The 20,924-nt window shown below is 39.9% G+C and overlaps 1 long non-coding RNA gene across 2 annotated transcripts; it reads left to right on the top strand.

Moving 5' to 3' along the window:
• The first annotated feature begins 5,846 nt into the window (after nucleotides 1-5,846).
• Nucleotides 5,847-19,087, top strand: LOC131473517 (uncharacterized). 2 transcript variants are annotated; one of them, XR_009242182.1, is made up of 3 exons: nucleotides 5,847-6,344; nucleotides 15,283-15,380; nucleotides 18,322-19,087. It is a non-coding gene; the product is annotated as an uncharacterized LOC131473517 (long non-coding RNA). The 2 variants fall into 2 exon arrangements; XR_009242183.1 differs by having other exon boundaries at nucleotides 5,859-6,344; nucleotides 18,369-19,087.
• Nucleotides 19,088-20,924: the final 1,837 nt, after the last annotated feature.

Genomic DNA, 20,924 nt, shown 5'->3' with positions numbered 1-20,924 from the left:
AATTTCAGAAAATGGAAATGTGAATTTTCACACTCATGCGTGTCATGGGAATATTACATTATGGATCAGATAAGATTAGATTAACATCCGTCAGTGTGTTCACATGGATTTTGATCCAGTTAGTGACACGTTTTAAACCGTTTTAAACAGTCAGAAAATGTGAAATGTGTATTTTCACATATTCATACTTTAATGTGAATATGCATTATTGGCCAGATTAGATTAGATTAATCAATATAAATGTCAGTGTGTTCTCATTGATTTTTAATCCAATTACATATTGAGTTTTAAAACGGTCAGAAAATGGAAATGTGTATTTTCACGTATTCACACTTTAATCTAAATATGACATTATCAACCAGATTAGATTAGATTAGATTAAATTACTCATTAATTCACTCAGTGTGTCTTCATGTGGATTTCAATCCAATTAGTGACACTTTTAAAAAGTTTAAAACTTTTCACGTATTCATACTTTTATGTGAATATGACATTGTGGGCCACATCAGATTAGATTATACTATATGAGATTTATCAATAATGTCAGTGTGTTCACATGGATTTTAATCCAATTACATGTTGAGTTTGAAATAGTCATATGTATTTTCACATATTCATACATCTAAATATGACATTATCAACCAGATTAGATTAGATTATATTAGATTATTAATTAAATCACTCGGTGTATGTTCACGTGGATTTAGATCCAAGTGCATGTCGAGTTAAATGTAAATTTATACTGTAATGTTAAAATGACATTATGGGTCAGATTAGATTAGATAATCCTTTAATAATCCCACAATAGGAAAATGACAGTGTTAAAGAGCAGAAAAAACTGCCTTTAAAACAGAATAGAATGTACAATACCTCTTTTCTTTACCCGAAACTTGTACTTGAGTAATGACAATAACGTTGAATCTCATCTCATCTGAATACAGTGTGATGTGAGATGTATTTTCTCTGAATGAACAGCAGGTGGTGCTGTTTACCATCACATCTACTGTATATACAGGCACTAGAGAAGCCATACTTTACTTTGTGAGAGTCTAGAGTGTGTGAAAAGTATATTCTTTATAAATAATAAAGATTGAAAAGAAACGTAAAAGTAAAAATTACATGTGAAGAAGAAGAAGAAGAAGATGAATCTGTGTGTTTGTTCATCTTTAAACCAGATCAGTGAAATTTGACCTCTGTCTCGTCTTCACTTCCTTTGTCTCTCCTCTGCTGTGTCTGCACTTCCTTGTATACAAAACACACACCGACATGCAAATACTGCACCTTTTTCTTCACTAACTCTTTCTTTCTTTATTTACTTATACTTGCTTTACTTATATATATGTTTCCCCGTGTAAAGGTTTGTTTTCCTTCACTTCCTTCTTCTTCAGTCGTGGCCTCTCGTCCTCGTACGTTCACACGATGCAGAGACGGTGTCGGATGTACAGACACTGTATGGACACACACTTCCGTCCCTGACTGTTGTGTGTGTGTGTGTTTCACGCCTCAGTTCCCCATGAAACGTGAAATGTGTGTGAGTGAACTTTTACAGGCGTTCCCAGTAATTATTAACTTCAGAACTCAAGTGTTCTCTCACTTTCATTCTGACAGCCTTTTTCTTTCGCTCTCTTCTTTTGACACTTGATCACTCATTATTTGAGACAAATTCTTTTTTAGTTTTTGTGTATTTAAGGACGGGAATCTGTATAAAATCACTGGAGATTACTTTGATATCAGACAGAGGAAAATGTCTGCATTTTAAACTTCTAACGTGTTGATCTTATTTTATCTTAACTTTTTACCTTTAACTGTTTCATTTGTCTGTTTTGTCCCCTAAGAAAAACAGAGGCAAAGTTGTGTACCACCAAATTTCCTGAAACTTGGTGGGAAGATGTTACAGACCAAGACGAACGAAAAAGTCAACTGTAACCATGGCCTCAACTCAACAGGAAGTCAGCCATTTTAAAATTTTGGCATCCATTTTGGCAAATTGTTCCCTACGTAAATGAGCGGACTCGTCGGCCATTTTAATTTTATCTTGATTTGTGTGTCTTTGATTTATCTTCGCTCATTTGCGCTCATTTTTGAGGGGGTTAACGTGCATAAAAACTCTTGAAATTTGGGGATTGAAAAATGCGATAGTGGCATCGGATCGGGACAAAATTTGGTGAGTGTGTCGGTCGAGTTTCTTGAGGAATTTTGACGCGAGAGAAAGTGGCCAAAACTGCGTTATATGCTAAATTTATAAGTCGCACATAGTTCTCACTCTTTGCTCTCATGATTCCAAACACATTTCTAATGTACTTCCATTAGCTACGCCCACCCAGAAGTCGGCCATTTTGGAAAAACAAAAAAGGCTAGTCTACGCATTTGAACAAACTCGTCCTAGCATGTTTGATAAATACAATTTAATAAAAATAAAAAGTACAGTAAAAAAAACACAAATATGTGGAGGAGCTAACAGTGAAGAACCAGTGAGGGCTATTTCTTTTGAAGTTATTCCCCAAACACTATGAAGTTAAATGACGTGTGTAAAAATGTGATGAAAGTGTGCAGTAAAAACAGACAAAATGTTCTGAGTTCATGATGTTAGTTTATTTCAGTCACTGTTGCAGTCACATCTAAATGCAGGTACATTTATGTTCACACATTCTTATAAATTAAACCGCAGGATTCTGCACAAAAGAAATAGTTAGGAAAACAAAAACTCATTAAAATGCATTTATCTCCAGACAAAATATTATTCTGTCTTCATGTGTGTATTAATAGTCTAGAATTTTCAAGTTAAAATAGTGACGTAAATAATTTTAGTTCCTCTGTGCCGCTGTTCCACAGATCCTCAGATCTTCATACCTGAAAACAACAAGTGACAATGGAGACACGTGTACGAACGTGTTACCGAGCGACTGTGAGTCGCCGTGTTGACGTCAATAACGCTGATGATTTTCACGATTCTTCATGATCCAGCTCTTTATTTTACAGTATAAAGTGGGAGTGGGACGTCCTGATGTCCTGAGCGGACACCACTGCTTTTACTGTCAACTCCTCACGTCTCTACCCTCCCTTGCTTTGAGCATAAACACACTCACTTCAACATGGAGGTATTTTATCTGCTGTCAGATCCTGATACCTGTAGCTTTCTGCTCCTGGTTTTTGTGGCCTAAACAAAGGCAAAATAAGGGCTGTGGAAAAAGCAAACGAGAAAAAAAACATATACGTGTGTGTGTGTGTGTTTACTGGCATTTTCATTTTGAAAGCATTAGATATACTGGTGTGTTTTTAAAGCTTACAGTGTCTTAGCGAGAGAGAGAGAGAGAAGAGAGAGGGGGTCGTCTGCTGTGGATCAGGAGCGAGGAGAAAATGTGAAATGAGGTCTCTGTGTCTTTTTCATGAGGCCACTTCAGGGTTTGCCCAGAGTTACCAGCGCTCGCACAAAGGCTTCCTCACCCTGAAGGTTAAAAGAGGGCAGCGGCGAGTGTCACATGTTCCAAACCAGCCTTTTGTGAACATATGGCGCTTTTCCATCATACAGTTCTAGCACGGCTCGATTCGGCTCTACTTTTGGTTGCTTTTCCATGAGTGATTTTTTTAGTACCTGCTCTGACGAGGTTCCAAGCGAGCCCGGCCACTGATTGGTCAGAGAGTTTCGTCACTGAGCGCGACGTCCAGCGCAACAATCTAAACCAAACAATGCCAAACTGTTGATCAGTTCAAAGACTAAAAAATCCTACTTATAATTCCAAATTCTACTTATAGTTCCAAATCCCACTGAATGGTCGGTGAGTGTCGTCACTGGAAGAGTCACGAGCACGACGTCCGACACGAGAATCAAGTGGCAGCCATCTTGGAATCCTATTTTTTGAGTTTCCAAGTTAGAAATCAGATTTTTAGGGAACGCCCCCATAACCTCCGAAAATTCAGAGTCCTGGGTACAAACTGACAAACTTTGCCTGCACCATAGAGAAAATCTGTGTTTTTTAGCTCGCAGAACACTTTTAAACACTTTGTGTCACTGAAACAGCGCCACCTGCAGAGAGAGCCCTTCTGTCTGACATTTCCTGTGGGTGTGTGTGTGGGTTCTCTCTCTCCGCAGGTATTCCAGCTTCCTCTCACAGTCCAAAACATGCAAATTGGAGATTAGGTTTCTACTGGAAACTCTAAACTAAAGCATCACAGAGGTGTAAATGTGAGAGTCTCAGGATTTCAGGAGGCAGCCGTGGATTAACGACTCCGGCGTCGCCTACTGTGATGGAAAAATCGCTCATTTATTTTTTCCCATGGACTTTGGTGCAGGAGAGTGAGACGTTTGCAAAGCAAGTCATGCATGTGTGGTTTGGTTTCCAGTGTGTAAATGGTGTCTAACAACAAGGTCAGCTGTTTGTTAAATATTGCAGACTCCGTCTGGCATAGATTTTATTTGATTAGCCTTTGGTTGAGTGGCTAAAACCTGTATTTCCTTTATGTCTCTGCTGAGGACAAGCGTCCCCACGTCTCAAGCTGGTTCTTGGCACAGTCTGTTTCCTTTTAAATGCTACAAGGATATTTGTTATGTAGGATGGTAGGATGTTAATGCTAAATAACATGATCTAAACTTAACCTATTGTGTTTCTATTTTCATTCAAGATCAAGAGTTTTCTTTGGAAGTTACTGCAAATATCACTAATACTTGAGTCTGGCTAAACATGTGTCTCTTTACATAACCGGCACATAAAAGGAGATTGAAACACTCTCCGCTGATCCGTGCGGAATGAAGAGGACATCAGCATACAGTTGACCTCCCAGTCAAACAGTCAGCAGAGTGGAGGTCGATGCCAACTCTGCAAGATGAGATCAGGTTCTGCTAGCCTTTCAACAACGCCACCGCGGGACATGCATCTTTTAGTGCTTTCTACTGTCGCAATAAGGACTTTTAAGCGGTGGTTATGTTGTAGGTGTGTGAGATATTGACACTCTTGTCAGCGCTGACTGTGCTGTGTGCACCCACTGTGCCCAGAACCAGCATAAAAGACATCTTAAGAACATGGTTGCCACTTTATCTCACCATAAAACAACTTTTATGTAACCTTTTTGTAAACCGTGTACACTCACACACCAAAGCCATACATAACTGCACATAACTGCACACAGGATTAGTTTAATAATGACTTAGATTTATAAAGCGCCTTTCCCAAAACCCAAGGTCGCTGAAACTAAAGCATCACAGAGGTGATGCTTTATCCTTTCCTGCCTCAATAAGTGAGTTCAAATGTCTTATTTAGCAAGTTTGGCATTTTAAAAACATTCATTCAGATTTAAAATTTAAATGAGTGGCACAAACTTAACAAACTTAAAGGCAGCAGTGGAACAACAGTTCCTGTATCCCTGCAAGCTAAAAACACAGGTTTTCCCTATGGACTTTGGTGCATGAGAGTAAGCGGTTTACAAAATGACTCGGGTTACTAGATTAGGTTAAAGTTTGGGGTTTAACATTAAGCGTTTCATTGTGTAGGTCTTGGTTAGGTATAAAGTATCCTGAGAGTGAGGACATTTGAGGACATTCTGGCTGGTGCTGTCACACCTGTTTTTGAGTTAAGACCTAGGTTTAGGGTTAGACATTTAGTTAAGTTAAGTTTATGGATAAATGTAGGTTAAATGGCTATGTTTAGTCTTTAGTGTCCTCACTGAGATAGCTGTGCGTGTGTGTGTGTGTGTGTGTGTGTAGTTACATGCAGGTGAGATATGGCCCAGCTGGTCTACAGCTCTCTGCTTATTGGTCAGTTCGGCGACTCTGTCAAGTCAAAAAAGGCTAGGCAACATAATACCGGAAGTGACACATATTCCGAAGAAACGTTTTGCTTTTTACGGTACAGTTGGCACTTTATATTAAATTTAAACACCTTCGCGAACACATGTGGAAGCATTGTGTTTCTTCTAATACGTTAAGTATATGCATTTTGGACTTTATTTTAACTTTACCTTTTACTCAGAAAAGACTTACCGGAAACGGATTGTCATCGTGGCTAACGGCTCTAGCTAGCTTAACACCGGTCAGTCGGGGAAAAGGGGGCTGGACTCCGTCCAGCTTTCTTCCTACAAAAAACGTTGGAAGTTGACAGAGGACAGTCTGCACTGGGACAGAAGAAGACATCGTGCAGTGAAAAATTAAAGTTTGTAAATGTATAGACTTTATTGAATGTCTTTCCATCATCAACTTCATCGTCCCTGCTCCGGCGGGGTCCCTAAGGACAAGTGGAAGACATCGTCCGGAGACTTCACAGTCCGTCGCCGTCCAAACATTTTGTCGAAGTTCGCACGGAAAACGGCCTCTGCTGTTTATTCTGGCCGGACAAAGTCTACACGATCTCACGGTGAGTTACTTTTCCCTTCGAACCGCTTTCGTTGAGTTTTAACTGCAAAACCAAACCTCGACCCGAAACCATCAACGTTTGAGTTCGCGTAGCTTTCGTCACACCTGCGTACGTCGAAAATGAAAAAATAGGTACACGTTAAGCGTCAGAATATGTCATTTTAGAAATCGGCGTTAATGACAGTAAGATAATATTACTAATATAGTCAGAAAATACGTTTTAAGATTTCGTTTGCTTGTTTTTCCCATGGTTCGCACACCTACAGAGACAGCCATCGGGGTCCTTCAACAGCTGTGGGAACCAGGTGGAGAGTGCATTGACTAGAGTGTTTCATGAGCCGAATTGACAAAAAGTCCCATTAGACTCTCTTAATGTCCTTATCTATGTCCAATCGAGCATTTAATTCCACAGACCCACCGTTAAAGTTCTAAATTGACAAGTTTTTGAACGGAGTTTCGCAAAACGTCTTTGATGCGAGAGCTGAACGTATTCGCGTCAGACGTTGTATTTCCAACGGTTATGGCTAACCGATAAAGCCAAGACAGTTACCCTTTACCACGGTAAAACAAACGTCCAACGTGGTCGATACAGCGATAATTATCACGATAAATATAACATCATTAAGTTTTGCCCCTTTCTCCAGGGGTTAAACTTGGCATAAACCGGTTTCCAACTGACAAAAGCTTGACAAACAGTGAAACATGTCACACAGCTGAGGTCAAAAAGCTATGCCTTAACATTTTATTGCTAAAGGTCAAAAGTTATATACATAATTGGCAGTTCAATAATTGCCCAGCCTTAGGTGGAGCTTGGTTTGGGTGTTGCTATAATTAATTGTGATGCTTGTCCAAAGTGGGAGAGTGGAGAAAGTGAAGTGAGGGTAAAAGTGAAGTGGAATTTTAGGACAATACTCCTCACAGTGTGGACCTGAAGCACACGCTTTTAAGGCCGTCAAACCCCATTAAATCAGACCTGCTTGCAACAGCCCAAGCGATTTTTAAATGAATGCATGTAGTAAGTTCAAAATTGCCCACTGTCCATTAGTCTAAATAACTGTATTTAAAACTGAGGCCAATGTCTAAGCTACCATCTAATTATCGGTTATTCTGTCAATTCATTGAGTAATTCTATCTGTAAAATGCAGGAAATTGTGTAAATTTGTTTTGCAAACATTAAGTTTACTTGGAGTAGCAAAGAAAGTAGAGTAGAGAGTTCTGTACCAGATAATGTAATTTGTTCAGTGTATGTTGGATATTTAAAGCGTTATAACCAGACCTTTTGGAGAATGCTTAATGTTGGTGGATGTTTTCCTAAATAGCAAACCCAGAGGTCGTAGTTCAGCTGTCCCCTCTGTCACCTTTTAAACTCTGGGTCGTCAACTTTTTAAAAAGTCCATTTTAAGCAGGTAATCAGTAATCTGTGGTGGACTGCGTGTAACCGTGACCTTCTCAACTCTGCCCTTTCATCCATCTCTTTCCTCTCCTGGGATTGCGGATAGTTTGGTTCCCAGGCAGAAGGCGGAAGAGCTTGCAAAGTGAAAAGTGTTTTCAGCAGTACGAAAAAAGGTGGTCTAAAGTGAACTTAAAAATACCCTCAACAAAGGACATGTGACCTTTGTATGGCCAGTGTTTGTTGAGTCAACGCACCTGAAGAATGTGCAAATAGAATCCACGAAAGGTTTATATCCAGATGCTTCATCCAGAATATGGATCATTTATAGTAATTTTAACTTAATAGCAGGCTAGCCTAGTAAGATATATATATATATATATGTTAATAAATTGTATACGATATAAGGAATATGTGAATATTTTTTTTTTTAAAGTAAAACTCTAATTTTACATTGCTTTTATAACCCACTCACTCCTCCACACCAAATTCCATTGTGAAAATTTTAAGTTTTACACTTGAGTTGTTCACTCACTGCTGCCTCCCATGATTGAGTTCAAATGACTTGTTTTGTGAATTCGGCGTTTGAAACCTTTACCCTTAGTGACATAAATTAACCAAACGTGGCAGCCTTGGACCTGCAGCTACTGTGTCCCCATGAGCTAAAAACACCAAATTTCTCTATGGGCTTTTGTGCGGCAGAGTTAACGGTTTGACACAATGACACAAACGACAGTTTCCCACCTGGAAAAAGTCAGTGTAAAAACATTGTTGGATATAGTGTAACAGCTGTTTTTCCACTTAAACGTACAGTGTACACCAGTGTAGTCCAGGGTTACATATTCACTAATGATTTACAGTAGTTTGTCATGTTGTATACTTTAAGTATGGCGTTGTCAGATACAGGAAGTGCTTCACTTGGTTAACTGTGTTAGTTGTATCTGTGTCCTTGTGAGCTCGCCTGAATGTGTGTGTGTGTGTGTGTGTGTGTGTGTGTGTGTGACTGTGTGCGCGCCTTGGTTGTTTGTGTTGATCCAGGCCTCTGGGCGTTTTGTGTTTGAGGAGGGGTCTCCGGCCTCACAGGGCTGACCTCAGGGTTGCCATGGAGACGACGGGAGCCACTTCCTGAATTCTCAGCCCATCCCACGATACATTATAGGTCAGGGGTCTGCTGTCGAAGTTGTGACGGAGTCGGGGTGGGCAGGAGGAGACAAGAGGGGAGGAAAGACGCTTCTATTTTAAATGAATCATTTGTGCAGTAAAAAAAAGCACTGAATGAAAACTGTAAATCATGGGAATGGGGAATAGATGTGGAGCCAAAAAAAAGAGCACAGAACATACTGTAGCTCATTGAAAACGCCAAAACAATGCAACGGCATTTATTTTCAGGAGGAAAGCCTGTCAGACTTTGATATCGTCTTTCACGACCCCTGGTTGAACTCACTTTACACAACACCTCCATATTTTCCATTCCCGTGTTCTTTTAAAGACATTTTCAAAGCAACAAATTAGCTGTTTTCCTGTAGCACATCAATGCTTTGAACTGAATCTAATGTATAAATAAACTGCACTCAACCTCGTCCAACTTGTTTGTAATATATTATATATTGTAATCTATGCAAAGCTAAAAGTTTTACCTCACATTATCCAGACCTTTTTACGATGTGCTGTCCTGCACCAGACTCCTTTTTACCTCATAGAACACAGGAGTTGTTGATCACAGTCCAGCGGGGTTACTTTGTGACTTTTTGTGTTTGAAAGCCTTTTGTTAAGATTTGACCATGTAAAGTTATATAATGAAAATCTGGTGTAGGGGATGTTGGACTACACAAACTTCATTTCCTGTCAGAAACTCTGAGTTCTGACATATTTGATGACTTTTTCTGAAATGACGGGGGCCACATAAGTACATTTTTCTCAAGATATTTTTGATAAATTAGCCGGTGCAGCACGTAGAGGAGTCTTAACTTTTCTCAAGTTTCAACCTCTTTTAATAGCAAAAGTACCAGATACATGACTTAAGCCGTGTTTCCACCAAGTGGAGCGGTTCGTTTTGGTAGGGGACATATTTTTTTCCACACTTCCATTAGGAATTGTGCCAAAATAACCATCCCCAACTGTTCCATTTTTGGCTAGTTAATGGTATGGTACGGTCCACATGGGGACCGGCTCCACCCACAACAGTCGGCTGATTTGATAGAAAAACGTATTTGCGACAGGTGTTTCTTCAACGCCCAGTCTATTCTCTTACAAAATTGGACGTCTTGTTGAGACAAACAGCCACAAAAACAATCTCTTGGGATGGCGCCACACAATGCGTGTCGCTTACGCGGCCATCAGGTACAGTCCATAACCCGCCTACCATGAAACGCAAGCCGGATCCAGGGCTTAACCATCCGAAATCGAAACCGCACCATGATGGAAACAAGGTCTCAACATGGTGAGAAGCTCACAAGTTTCATATAAAGGCAGCTACGCTACGCTATGGTTAGCATAGCTTATCTTAGGGGAGGACAAAGAGTTGGGACATGTTGCTGCCTGATTCCACCAACACCTTTTTAATAATTAACACTCTGTAAGCACTTGTTGGCTAGTTCACACATTGTTAATTTGGTACACAAACAGAAATGTAAAAACAACTGTGAGCAGACTCGAAGCTAAGCTAACAAAGCTAACCACATCTTGGCTACAGCTCTGCTTTAAAAAGAAAAAAAAGCATAGGAGCGAGTGATATCAATCTTCTTATCGCTATGTGTGTGACAGTTATCACAGTCGAAAAACTCAGTCCAAATACCTCACGCTGTACGTGATCTTCTTGGGAAGAGAATTTAAAGCCGGTCGTTGAGGGGAAAAAGACCGCAAGTTTATCATCAACTTTTCCCGAACATGATTGCACAACGTGGTTTCCTGTGGACCCCTGGTACGCAACATTAACCTGACGTTTTAAGAGTCAACAGTGTTAATAATCAGAGTTCTGGTTTCACGCACCAGCAGCTCTCTTAGTATTCAGGAGCCTGAGCAGAATATCCGCCGGTCCGTTAAACTGCAGACAACGACACATGCACAAGGTCAGGAGTCATGCTCTCAAACCACACACTAAAGTTTGTAGTGATTATTGACTATCCTAGATTTAGATATTACTGCATGATTTATCAACCTTATCCTGTGAGTTTGAGAAGGGGAAATCGTAATATGCTGCTTCTTCTCTGCTAAAATTAGAGGGTTGTGCCTTTTTTAAACACAAGTGAACTCTCTAAAAATGCTGTTGACTTCCTCTGGTGAGTCAGTGCACTGAATAGTAACACGCTTACCTAATAATAGTCATGTTTAGTCGGCAATATCTTGTTTTTAATGTGAGTGTAGCCTTTTGTAAACGTCTTCACTAAAGTCAATAGAGAAAATCAGCGATTTAACATCGCAACACACAGGAGTTGTTGATCCACTGCTGCATCTGTTTTCCAGTTTTGTGACATGAGTGTTTGAAATCCTTTTATTCAGATTCACCTTAGTGACACGAACTTGCTAAATGAGACAGCTATGGACCATTTTTGAGTCCCTACATGCTAAAAACGCTGCTTTTCTTTATGGACTTTGGTTAAAGTTCTCCCTGATGATGGATGTGTTCTGACTTAAAAGTGGGAAGTTGTGCTGTCTGCATGGAAACCTGTAAACCAGTAACTAGTGGAGTTTTACATCGACACTGAAGTTACTGAGTCATAAATTACGCTTAAGTTAAGAGGCATCTATTCTACACACAGTGTGTTTGTTGATAACTAATTTATGTCAGTGTGTAAATCTGCCAAGGGGATGTGGTGTGAAGAGCTCTGAGAAAATTCTTCAAATTTATTTAGTTATCATTTGTGATTTCATAACCAAGTCCTCGCCTCCCATCTTTTCCTGGAGACTAGGGAGAACTTTTAGGAGCTGTGGAAAAAGTTCTCAGCTTTTTAATTTTTAGAGATTTAGCTCTGGCCACAGGTCGTAGTCAGCAAGTGCTTCACAGTGATACCATTTTAGATTATTTTCAAACACAAGCCTCACATAAAGTCACATTTCGTCACAGTCCACACCCTTTTTATTGCTAGGGTTTTATGTTGACTGACACGCACTGTAGGCCCACCTGTTTAAACACTCATTTATCTCACCTGTAAGCACCTGTAGCACCTGTTTCTCTCAAGTCTAAAAAAAGGAAAAGTTACAGTAGGCGATTGACTGCTTTTATGAAGTATATTACATAAGATGAAGTATAGTACATAATTAAAGGCACAGGTTGTTTCTTTTGTTCAGTGGGAGCTAAATTCACTGAAGAGACTAAATTCTGTATCATAATCTTAGCTCAATTGTTGGAGTTTAGTTAGCAGAACAGAACATTATGTGAATTTGTGTTGAAGGAACCCCCCACTGAACTTCAAAGGATCACAAAGCGTCAAGTTTGTCTGAAGTGTGTTCCTGATGAAGTGCAGCTTGTTAATGGTGTTTGACCTGGCACGCTGTGGTTCTGTCACGACGGTGATGTAAAAACCTCTTGAGTGGACAGAAGAAACACACAAGACTTTAAAGGTTTCCTCCACAGTTCTTTTAAACATCAATATATCACCAGACTATAATGAAATGGCTGCCTTAAGACTTACTGTACATTTTGTTCTGTTATTTTTCTGTTTTAAAGACCTTTTGTTGACATATTGGCTACTTGGTGTATTGCAGGAAAAAGCCAAACTAAAATTTCCCATTTGGCTTTAAGATTATAAATGTACAGTCAAAGCAACTTCTGTTATCGATTCAAGCTACAAAAAACCAGCCAATTCAGTAGTTATTTACTTCTATAATAAGTGGGTTTTTTTTTTTGTTATAGATTTTTAAGAAAGCACACACTATCAAAACTTCATATGAATCTGTTTCCAAACATTAACAAAACTGTGTTCCTGGTTCTGTGCTTTAATCTCTAGTCTATTAAGCAATAATGTAGATTATATTCAAACCTGCAGCAGACTGAGGAAAGACTAAAACACTTCTTGTGTACACCTGCTTTTATTTCTTCCCTCCTCCTCCTTGTCTCCCTCCTTCTCCCCTTCTTCACTCGTGTCAGGCGGTTGCCAAGTCCCAAGAATCTGGGGAATGCAGGATTGCAGTGTTCTGATAAAGTTTGCTTTGTTCCCCAAGTGACCTGAGAGAGGGAGAGGGAGAGGGAGAGCGAGAGTATGGAGTACCCATAAGGACAGGCACACATGATGTCCACAGGCATGCACACACACTCATTAGCATCTCGCCATTCTTCAGGAAGTGTGTAGAAATGATGCAGAAATGGTGAAATCGGAGATGCCGCAACGTGTACGGTCGGATATTTAACATTCCTGAAGCATTATATTTGCTCCGCGTTGTCAAACCATTCATGAGGCTCATTTACTACGGACTGCCTGGAGTCGAGAGCGTTTTTCACAATACAGTACCAAGAGTCAAGGGCTCTGGGGAGCCCAGGAATTGCTTCACAGGCATTTCATTTTTGCAGAGTTTGTAACTTGAATTGGTGTTGAAGAACTTTTTTTTTTTTTGTGGTGAAGTGGGAAATATTTTTGGCATTTTTCTCAACAATAAAAAAAAAAGATATTGGAACTTGTGATAACACAAATGTAGTAGAATTCCCTATGTGACCTAAATTTTGATAGTTTAGTTAAGGAGCCTGGTCTTGTTGGTCCACACAGAAACTGAACTTTCTCTTATTTATTTTTTGTCCTTAAAACGTTTTCTGTAAATGGCATTGTCTCAAGAAATGTCCTCAGCCACACCAAATCTCCCAAAACGCCGTAGTACACATGCCAGGCCTGTATGTGGCACTGTAACGCTGCCAGAGAAATGCACCAAAATTGGACTACAAAGCTTTGTCAGCTGGCTACAAAATCCAAAAACAAAGAGGTTAAGGGTTAGGTTGCAAAGGTGGGGCTGTGATATCATCATTTTCCCAAAGTTTTGACGGCATTTTAGGGCATCCAAAACTCTGGTTCCGTGATGATAAAAAGCCAATGCAATACAAACCTTATACACTCGCGACTTTCCGAGAAGGAAGGACAGTTTTTATAGTTCGTTCCAAGTGACAAAGTCGCCTATAATAACCAAAACTCTTGTTTCAAAGCCCCCAAAATCACGATTTGACCATCACCACATCACATTTAAAGGGTACGAGAGACAACTTTTGTTTGTCCCTGGCACTTGGTATAGTTTAGTTTTTAACGTCGTGACAAGTTCAAGACAGAGTTCTACAAAGAAGACTTCTCAAGTTCACAACTTGTAGAGGGAGAACGTCAGTGACCGTTCAGATTCAAACTTCCTATTAGTAACTGGAAAATTAGACCTCAGGAGGGCAAAAACTGGAATGCCGCTTCTTTCTTTTTTTTAGTTTGCATTAAACATCGTGACGGAGTATGCGCCGTTGCTCGCTTTACAGTAGCTTGTCACTTTTGTTTATCCCGGCACAGGACGCACATGTGATTACATGCTCTCTCACTCTTTCTCCCTCCCCCATCTCTGTCCCTCTCTCACACACACACACACACTCTTTCATTAATTTTGACAGCCTAAACAAAGTGTTACCCCCCCTCACTGAAACATAAGCACAATTCAAATCTTGGGCCCTAAATCTAACTGGTTCTCAGGAATTAGGTTCTGCCTCATTAGGACCAGGTTTTGGGTCTTGTTTATGCCAGAGACACACACACACACACACAAAGGCACATTCATGCTCTTGCTTACAAAGGCATGCAAACTCACTGTGCTATCTTAAAAGTTTCCTCTTTGTGAAGAACATGGGCGCTGGTGTGTGTGTGTGTGTGTGTGTGTGTGTGTGTGTATTTATAGCTCTGTGAGGACACTTTGACCTTGTGGGGACATTTTGTCTGGTCCCTACAACTTTAATGTTCTTTTTCAGGGTCAAGCCTTGGTTTTAAGGGTAGGGTTAGAATTAGGTTTATGTTGAGGGTTTTTGTGATGTGTATGATGTGTCCTCACAAGATATAAAAACTTGTGTTTGTGGAAAAAGTGAATGACGAATGGAGACAGGAAGTGAGCGTTTGGGGGGCAGGGTCAGAGAGGGCACTTAAAGAGTCCTCAACATCCATTTAGCGTGTGAAGAAGTAATTAGGTTTGTGTGTGTGTGTGTGTGTGTGTACATTGAGCTGTGGGAGTGTGTGTGTGTGTGTAGTGGCTAAACAGAAATGCTGAGTTGTGTTTACATGGTAAATATGTGTGCATTGGGAGTTAAGGTGGTTGGAATGTCACATGTTGATAGAATGCTTACGGGACAACAAAGCCTTGTAAAGAAAACATAGTGGAGAGAGGGAACGAGACCATTAAGTATGCCGGTCACTGCCCACCACCGAGTCTCTGTACTGTAAAACAAAGAATGAACTCTGCCTCCCACTCTGCGCCGCTTTGTTAGACACTCTGCGTTTGCAGATCTATGCGTCAAGAACTCACCAAGTTCAGAGAGAAGTCGAAGCTTTTCTTCTAACGTTGACCGACCGTCCCGTCTCTGTGTTTATTTGTGTTTCTTTTTTAGATTCCTTGAGTCGAGAGAGAGACTGCTTTCTTGTCTCGGGCAGTTCCTGTTTTGGTGACTGTTTGTGAAAGACGCCCGGCGAGGAGTCGACGACCCAGGTACTTTTCCACAGAGCTGGCGTTTCATGTTGTGTCATCATAAGCGGCTCTGTGTGGAAAAAACACAGGAACAGTGTTATCTGTATCCAAAACAATCAAGACCTCCCTGTGTCGTTAATCAACTCCTCCGTTCTTCAGTCCCACGTAAAACCAATCTAGAGGTGACACGTTATCTTGTAAAGTGGCGCGTCAGGTTTCCATATTTGCACACACATCCCATAATTTACTATATGTACTATATGCATCACTTTCAAAATAAACCCTTAAATATATGTAGGACCCCGTACTTTCCGTGACACGTAGAAGCAGTCTGAATTGTCAAAATAAGCAATAAAAATTGAACAGAAACTGTGAAATGTGGAATCTTGCCGTGTTTTGACTGAACTTTTGGTTCTTCCTGAGAGTTCGTAATGTTTGAAGACATTTGTGTCCGACCAGAAGCAGCCAGCTAAGACAAAAACGCTGTCTAAGAAGTTACAAATTTCAAAACTAACTCCTAAATTCAGAGCTAGACATGAGTCGCCTCGTGTTCAGGCCAGAATCTGAGGAGTGTGCTCTGAAATAAAATGTTAACTCTGAAGTTATATATTCCGGACTTAAAGCATGTGGTGTATTAAATACATTTATTTAAGTGTAAAGTATAAATCAATTGAGTTGGGCATAGATTGTTTGAGTTCACAGGTAGCGTCTCCTCCTCCTCAGGCTCGTTGGCAGTCAGGGCTACTGTAAACATCCTTGACTGGAAGCTGGTGTTTGGTTCTGGGGCTTTCAGTCGGATGTTTGCAGCAGCCAACTGCTAGTACCATCCTGACACTAACACCTGCTGTGTGTGTGTGTGTGGAATCCACTCACGTCACAGATGTGACTTTGATGTTTTATTTATACATGTCAACATATTTAATGTATATCACAGCCTTTTTACTGTTGTATACGTACACTTGCATTAATGTTATGTTCAGGAAAAGACAGTTGGAAGTCACCGTAGACGGATCATTTGCAATGGGTTATGGGATGTGTAGGGCCTTTACAGCTCCACTCCGATCACATACCCGGGTATATACAGCAGAACAGTATTTCTGATTTTCCTCCAAGTACCACCAGCGGAATCTTGCGTACCACGGGTGTTACACGTACCACAGTTTGAGAACCATGGGGGTTTAGATTATCTCTGCATGTGCACGTACACCAACTGTCCTCAAACACTGAATCATTGATTGGTTTTCCCAACGTTCCCAAGACATACTGCAAATGAAGTCCTCGCGTCGACTTTGTTTCTCCTCTTGGTGTAAAAAATAACCAAAAGTCAACATTTCTAGCTTTCACAAAGACTTATTTCATTGGATATTTTGTTAATGAAATCAAAACTATTGCAAAACATCAGATGCTGATGTTAACATTTACCCAGATTTTTTTTTGTTGTTAAAACACCAGTAACTTTCCTTCTGCATACTTTGGTTCAGTGGTTTCTTGACTTTCTTGCTTCCATTGCCTCAAACACGGACCCTAGATAAAACTTGACTTTCAAAACCCTTGTGGCATTTTAATCTAATCTCTGACTTTGTCTCAATTCATAGGAAAATGTAAATATGGCACAATACAGAGCCCAAAAAATCTGAATCAGGAAAAACAGAAGAGGGAGAAAGGAGGGAAATGAGTTAGTCCAGAGAGAAATGACTGCTCGTGATAGCTGTCTCCATTCAGTTCCCAGTGGATGGGAGGGGCCTCATCCTCTCCTGAGAGACGAGGAGACAGGAATGGAGAGAGGGAGGCGGATAAATAGAAAGAAGGGACAGGATGGGAATGAGATGGAGACATAGTGGGACTGAATCAGAGTCGAGAGGAAGTGGGTGTAACGCACACTACAGAGCCACAGACAGGGAAGGAAGGAAGGAAGGAAGTTAGGAAGCATTCTAATATTATTCCCCCCCCCCACTCACTCACTCACTCACTCACACCACACATTCATCATACCATGAATGAAAACATGCTGTGCTTTGTCAGTTTCTGTCTAAACAGTGTCAGCGTTCCTTCCTTGGTGCTGGAAAACACATGAGAAGAAACGGCATGCGTTTGGATTTATATACAATTAAAATGATAGTTTTAAGCAGAAATAACAAACATGGCCGCCAGGAGGGACGCAAAGACATTTTAGCCACTTTAAATAATGCTTTTGCCACTTAATCTCAGTTAGGTGGCGTTTTATAGCTGAAAACTAGTTTTTTTTTTTTTTTAACTGCTCAGTCTCCTGCACCAAAGCCCATAGAGAAAATCAACGTTTTTAACATCGCAGCAGGCAGGAGTTATTGATCCACTGTTGCCTCTAACAGTAAATGAATGTGTTATTTTATAACTTCTGTGTTTGAAATCCTTCATTCAGGTTTACGTCATTGACACAAACGTACCACATGGGGCAGCAGTGGACCAGCAACTACTGTGTGATTAGATTTTTCTCTATGGACTTTTGTGTGAGGGGGAAGAGAGCGGGTTATTGAATTCAGCTTTTGTCTGGAAAAGATAATGTGGTACATGTACATGAGTCTTTCACTTTAAATCAGTTTACTTATAAAGGGATTAATTGAGCAGAAAAGGCAGCAAATGTCCTGACAAACTTGTGCCAACATAGGAAAAATGTTAACTGAGGTTGTGGTCCTCAATAAAATGATATATCATGTGTAAATGTAAGAAACAAGCTGTATTTTTGTGTTTTTAATCATCAATTATGAAGTTAATATGCGATCACTGAGTTCTAGGTAGTGTAAACATCCTACACTCTCGGCGTCTGCCCCCTATTGGCCGGGAGTGGGACTGTTTGCCCCACCTGGCTCAGGAATTCAACCAGTATTCACTAAAAAAGTTGTTTTACTGTTTAATCCAGTCCATGTTTTCTTCTGTTCCAGTTGTGAGGATTCATGTGTAGCCTGTGTGGTATTTTTATTTGAAGTTTTAAATGAGGAATTGCTGCGATTGAGTGGATTTTCTGCTTTGAAGCCATGGGAGCCAGATTTGTGCAGTTCCTGCGACATCCTCCGATGGTTTTCTGGAGGAATGCTTACCATTCGAGACAGGAAAAAGGGAGCGGCGCGTTTCTGATTGGCCGCATTCCCCTGACCCGACGACCCCCCGGTCATGGCTGTCCCACTGGGACTGAGCCACACAGAGAGTTATAGAGAGAGAGAGAGAGAGAGAGAGAGAGAGAGTGTGTGACACGAGTTCTGCTCCAACATCACACTCTGTGAGAAACCACTGAACGATTTCAATCAAAAATCACATTTTTGTTTCGTTTTTATGACAGAAAATGTAGAACATACATGTTTGGAACAATCCCTATGTGGAGAGGAAGCAGAAACAGTGGGAGTCAACCGTGTGTGTCCTCACAAGTCTGTTATTCTAGCTCTAAAAATATACAATCTATAATAAATACATAAGCACAGGCGGGTGTGGCTGATGAAAGGAGATCTTACAGTCGCTGAAAGCCTGAAAATGGACGCTGTGAGATTGAGACGAACCCAAACGTGACGTCATGTCACGTGTTCCGGTGAGTTTTCCTTATTCTCTGCAAAAATTAGTTTTGTTTTGTTTTTCCTGGATATTTGTCTCTGATTGTAATTGTGTTAAATTTTAGCCCGAGTATCGTGGTGTATTCTGTTTTTCATTGTAAGTGTAATTATGAAGTAAAAAAATACAGAAATTAAAGCACAATTTTTAAAAATAAACTAAACTATTGTCCTGTCTGGTCATTTATAACTTATTGTTTTTATTACCTTAAATATTTAATATTCTGCAATGTTGTATATTCATAGATTCTGCTGCTGTTGCTCTAAATTAAATGCTGGAGTGACCACAAGATGGAGCCATAGTATCACAACCACTGCTTGTAGTGAACAGCTTCACAGCACAGGTATCACTAGTATCCGCTTTAATGGTGTTTTATTTTATTTTAGGGGAATTATGACCTGTAAAGACAATTGGAACATAATTTTAGCTTGATTGCTCTTCAAGAAATGTGTTGAGTAAAAAAGTAAAATACACAGTACTGAAACTAAAGTATATTTTAAAAACTGCAATTTAGCTTTTGTAAGACTCACAATATTATTTTAATGGGGAGATTGAGATGTTTTAAAACATAACGTAAACACTAAGTAAAAGACTATATTAAGAATAAATAAAAAAAGGTTTGTGAATATTAAGAAAAACAGGTACAAGAATCATAAAACAACATAACACACATTATGAAAACTAACTTTTCATCTTTGCATTATAATTTGTTTATATTTTATACTTCATTAGGTTTTAAAATGTAAAAAATACACTGAATGTTTCACCGGAGCTTGACTGTGATCAGTCATGTTTCAGGTCACACTGTTGACATCGGACAATAAGAGACAACATTTTAGTTCCTGTGTTCTGCAGCTGCAGTTCAGAAAAGCAGAAGTTTTTAATCACACGGACTGAAAGCAGGGAAAGTCCACGAAACTCAGCCTCACCACAGTTTCTGCATGTCATCGCGACCGAAACCTGATGAAATCTGACTTTTCTAAAACAAACACACAAAGATGTAGAAATTGGTGTATTAAATACTCAATTATGTCTTACATCAACCTGATGTAACAGAACTTTTATCACTGCAGATATTTTCGACATGAAAAACCAGGACAAACACACATTTTACCAATGACAAAAGATTGTTTACGCCGCCATGTTGGCAGGAAAACCTCCTGCAAAGGTACTAAAGGTCTAATAAACGTCTTTTATTTACTGGAATTTTTCATAACTCAGTGTTTAATAATATATTAATACAGACGTATATGGAAAACAGGCACTTATTTTTCCAACAATTTGAAAACTGTGAGTGAAATATTGTGTGTGGTAGTTTTTCACTTTTCATGTCTGTTTGGATGAGTTTTGCTGCAAATTACAAGGAAAACTCTTGTTATTCTTGTTAAAAATACCAGTGAAGGAGCTCGACCGAGCAAAGGAAAAACAGGCAGACAATAAATAGTACGTTTTATAATAGTTTTTTTAATATATATTCTTCTCCAAAACCAAGCAGCGTTCAGGCTCCAGGATTGATGTCTGCAGGCAGTCGAGAGGAAGGAAAAAAATAAGTTTCCTCGTCATCAAAAACATGAAAACAAGACGTGCTGCTGTGGTTCTTCTCTGCTGTGTTGGAGATACTGTTGTGAAAATAAGAGTGTCGGTGATTACCAGACTCCAGCAGCGTCTGAGTCGCCGTGATCTCCACCTTAGGGAAGAAGGGAGAGAGACGAGAAATATTGTGAAATGTCTTTTATTTTTATTTTTTAAAGGAGCAGCGACGCTGGAGAACATGCTGCGAGGAAATGGAAGATGAGAGGACAGGAAGCACATGGAGACTCCATCTGCTGTTGGGCAACGATACAGAAAATAACCCCCGAACACTGGAAACACACACACACACAAAACACAAACAGACGGATTGAACAGCGTGAGCTCGTTTTCAACTGACGAGATTTTTCAACACTGAAGAACTCAGATTTTTTTTTCACTGATGAAAAATAGGAGACA

The sequence above is a fragment of the Solea solea genome, chromosome 15, assembly GCF_958295425.1.
Source record: "Solea solea chromosome 15, fSolSol10.1, whole genome shotgun sequence".
NCBI classification, from domain to species: Eukaryota; Metazoa; Chordata; class Actinopteri; order Pleuronectiformes; family Soleidae; genus Solea; species Solea solea.
This window is presented reverse-complemented; position numbering and strand designations above follow the sequence as displayed.